This window comes from Pseudorca crassidens, chromosome 6, assembly GCF_039906515.1.
Source record: "Pseudorca crassidens isolate mPseCra1 chromosome 6, mPseCra1.hap1, whole genome shotgun sequence".
Classification (NCBI taxonomy): Eukaryota; Metazoa; Chordata; class Mammalia; order Artiodactyla; family Delphinidae; genus Pseudorca; species Pseudorca crassidens.
The window spans coordinates 86,040,834-86,045,000 of record NC_090301.1 but is presented as its reverse complement, the minus strand read 5'-3'; the positions used below and the strand labels follow the sequence as shown (position 1 = coordinate 86,045,000).

The 4,167-nt window shown below is 38.1% G+C and overlaps 1 long non-coding RNA gene across 1 annotated transcript in view; it reads left to right on the top strand.

Moving 5' to 3' along the window:
- Positions 1–3,621, top strand: part of LOC137225884 (uncharacterized) — a 10,647-nt gene extending 7,026 nt beyond the window's left edge. The window contains exons 3-4 of the long non-coding RNA XR_010944071.1: positions 1,479–1,679; positions 2,099–3,621. This is a non-coding gene — a long non-coding RNA (uncharacterized lncRNA). The remainder of the gene's footprint in view (positions 1–1,478; positions 1,680–2,098) is intronic.
- Positions 3,622–4,167: the final 546 nt, after the last annotated feature.

Sequence of the window (4,167 nt, the reverse complement as noted above, 5' to 3'; positions counted from 1 at the left end):
CCAAAGTGTAGACAGTTCAGCCCAAACCTGCCATCAGCTCAAATGCAGATGATGGTGAGTTAATCCCACTGTCTTTATAAACAAAAAAGAGCACATCAATTTTCATAATATCATTTTCCATTTCCAATATGAACATCTCAGTAGTCTTTAATCAAGTCGTAATTTCTGAGTTTATTCCAGTCTCAGGGGCCTCAGAACTGTGCTTCGGGGCAGAGGGAGAATGGCTGGGATAATGTGCTGGAGGACACAGGCAGCTCCAGCAGCAGACACGCTCTGGACACCCCTGGCTCCTTGAATCCCTCTCTTCCTACCTCTTCCTCTTCCCTAAAGATTGGGTTAGTGGCTGGGGTAACCTTCTGTTTCCCAATTTCCCTAGCAATATTTTATCAGGAGCTTCCTACTCATTTTACTAATTGCTAATTAACCAAGACCAATCCCTTAAGAATCCTTGACAATGTAAGTAAAAAAAATATTCTCACTTCCTCTTCTTGTGTGAAGCGTGGGACAAACGCCTGATGCCTTACTTCAATGTTGAGCTGAAGGCTATACATAAGAAATGTGTGTAACTCGGATGTCATGATGAGTTTAGAGTACTGAGAGAACAATTAAGAGTTCCTATTAAAAGTCCATGGCCTACTGAAAATTTCAGAACCTCTCTGTGGCATACAAAAGTGCTAACAATAGGGCTTCCCTGGTTGCGCAGTGGTTGAGAGTCCGCCTGCCGATGCAGGGGACACAGGTTCGTGCCCTGGTCCGGGAAGATCCCACATGCCTCGGAGCGGCTGGGCCCATGAGCCATGGCCGCTGAGCCTGCGCGTCCGGAGCCTGTGCTCCGCAACGGGAGAGGGCACAGCAGTGAGAGGCCTGCGTACCGCAAAAAAAAAAAAAAAAAAAAAATGGCTAACAATAGCTGAATTAAAGGATACATACTATCTAACCACCAACTTTCAACAAATCATTGCAGAAATAAAGAACCACCAGTTAGGATACAAAACCTAAATAACCAAAACAGATATTCACCTAGTTTAGTTTGTTTACCGAGGAGCTCAGGGAATATTATTAAAATATTACCATCTTTATGGGCTTTGGAAGGGGAAAAAAAGTTTTATGCAGTACTCAAAATACCCAATCAACGGTAAACCTCAGTTCACTGGTAACATAAATGATGGTCATAAGTTATGAAATAAAAATTGAATCAAATTAAACCCCTGTGTCATGAAAGAAACGTTTTGGGGCAGAGCATAAGTGATCTAGGAATTAGATCAACAAAACCACATGGAATTCCATGATGTTGTTTAGGGTAGTAATCTGATTAAATTATATTGCTCCAAAGCAGGGAGGTGGGAAGGGAACTAATAGGGCAAACATATATTTTGTGAAAGGTACAATTCTAGGCATTTTACTGCTATCATCTAACTATATCATATCAACAAAGCTATGGGGTATGTATGATTATTTCTTTCTATTATTATTTGCAGGTTGAACTTGGTAATGTGGAGGAAATCTACTTTATCCAAAATGATTTTTTTAATCAAGTTCCAGAAGACATCATCTACAGGGCAGTCACAGGGCACAGAACCAAAGGGCACTCTTTTGGCAAAGCCCTAAGGTGTTTTATAAGGTGAACACAAAACACAATATTTGCTTTCTGGATGACACAACAAATTTTTAAATCTCAAGTGAGTAGAAAGAAAATATGCTTATGAGTATTTTGTATTAATATTACCATATTAAATGATTTCTCAAATTTAAAAATAAAAAATGAATTACTGAATCTGATGGATACCATGACTGTCCTATGAAGAAATTAAAAAAGCAGATATCTGAATCTTCCTTGTACCAAAAATAAAGACAGAGAGGACAGTGTGTATGTCTTCCAGAAAAATGCCAGTCATCCTTTCCTTATAACCCCTAAAATACTGAAATCAGATAAATCAATGCATGCTTAGTCTACCTACATAGCCTTTACTAGTCTGAGACACAGAAAAATGTTTGGGTTAGAAACAACCCAAAAATGGAAGGCTTCTTGCTGTCAAGAAGCCTCCTATATCATTGAGTTTGTTAGCAAAACTAACCCAGGTTTTTCTTTTTTGTTTAGTCATTCTTTGGAGTGCAACCCAAGGGCTAGGACTATTGCTCCATCGATTACAAAGAAGTGAACCCATGGATCACTTAAGTCAGTTTATTATTATGGCCAAACCTTCTTGAAATACTTCAACAACTGTGATGTGTGCTTGGTCAAATCCAAATCTCTCACAGAAGAAAATATAATAGCAAAGGCTTCAGTTGTTTTATGCTAATGGTCTTCTTTCTAACCTAAAAAAAAAGAAAAGAGGAACCATTTCTATAACCACGGAATCTGTCAAGCAAACACCATGAACTTGAACTGCCAGGGAGAAGACATGATGAACTCCAGCTCAGAATCATATTGAATCAGGTTCAATTCAGGACATAAAATAAAATGAAAAGCCCAAACTAATTAGATTGTAATGAGCAGTTCATATGCCTTATGTCATTTTATCACATGCAGTAGGTGCTGTATCCCTACAGTGAATGACTTCAAGCAAGTCACCAGCTTGTACTGTGTTCAAGAATGCTAATCAGAAGGAAAAGGGTCTTTTTATGACATGCTTGAAGAAAACAAGATTGATTGTAGCTTCTTGATCATAGCAGTGCCTGTGGAATGGCTTTATCTCTATTAAACTTCACTTGCGTTTCTGGAAAGCATGGAATGTCCTAATGAGACAGGCAGAAATAAAGGAGTTCATTACTACAAAACTGCTAAAGTTGAAATGTCATGTAAGAAGTTGGGAGCTGATATTCCGAAGAATATTGAGTCTGGGTCTGAAACTCAAATGTCAGTAACAGGTACCATTTTGGTTTCCTCAGACTCTTCTTTCCACATCTCAACTACCACATTAGTGGTTCAGCGAATTACAAATTCTGAGGCCCAGAAGGACTTTACTTATTTCATTAAATATCTCACAGCAAAAAAAAAAAAAAAAATCTATAATTGTCATAAAGTCCCAAAGTGATTTTCATTGTATGGTACCATGGCCATGAGGGAACCAGATGAAACTAAATAAAGAGAAACTAACAAAAGTAATTCCATTATCTACCCTTCCCTTGCTCTGCTTTGTATCTCTGCCAACGACATTTCTTGGTCTCCTCTGCCAACTGGACTTTGATAACTTTGGCCTAGGGGAGGCACTGGCAGAATCCTGGGAGAAGAAAAAAGAGGAGTCAGAGTATTTTCTTCTGCTCTTATTTCCACCCTTTGCAATGATTCTATCTTCTCTGTGATTCTACTCCATTAGAGAAACTCTTACCTCAGTGCTCACAGCTCCAGTAGGAAAGTCCCCACCTGGGTTCTAGCTCCCCAACCGTGGTCCTCATCTCTAAGCTGTGGAAACAGTGCCTCCTCTTTGTGCCCTTCCCATCTTGGGGTAGTAGTAACTTCCTACTATTTCTGATTTCTAAATCATCTCACCACCCCCTTGCCAACACTTCCATCATCTATGCAACCAACTCCCTGTGTTAAATTGCCTCTGTTTGAAACACCTAGAATGTTTTTTGTTTTCCTGCCTGGACCATGATGAATAGAATCTTTTTTTATTTACAAAATTCCTTCTCAGAAATAGTATTTCTTTTGAAACTATCCTCATAAGAAAATAATCAAGGGAAGAATAAAGAGGAAATAAAATAACTACTGGAAGAAAAAGCATTACATGAAGCTCTATGACAATTCTCCCACAATACAGTTATTTATTTGCGCAATCTGTTGCAAGCTTCTTCTAAAATGGTGGCAATTAGGAATCCTTGAACATTTGAATGTCTGCGCACTTCTAACCTTCTGCAAATATTCTCTAAATAATTTGTTTACATTCTATTTAACTGCCACTTAATTTGCTGCTAAAATTATGTTTTCTGTTCATATTCAACATTATATCTTTGGTATTTTTGATGCAACACATACTAAATTTCATTCACAGTGTCTTAGTAAAAAGAAATAATTGTGAAATAAATTTCAAGGTCAATAATGGAAGGGGACTAGATTTCATATGAGTTGTAAGATAGATTTTGGTTAAGAAAATAAAGACACTCTCCACACCCCCCATTTTTTGTAACCAGTCTTCTATCAGAAACTTAAGCCAACAAGAGAAGTCT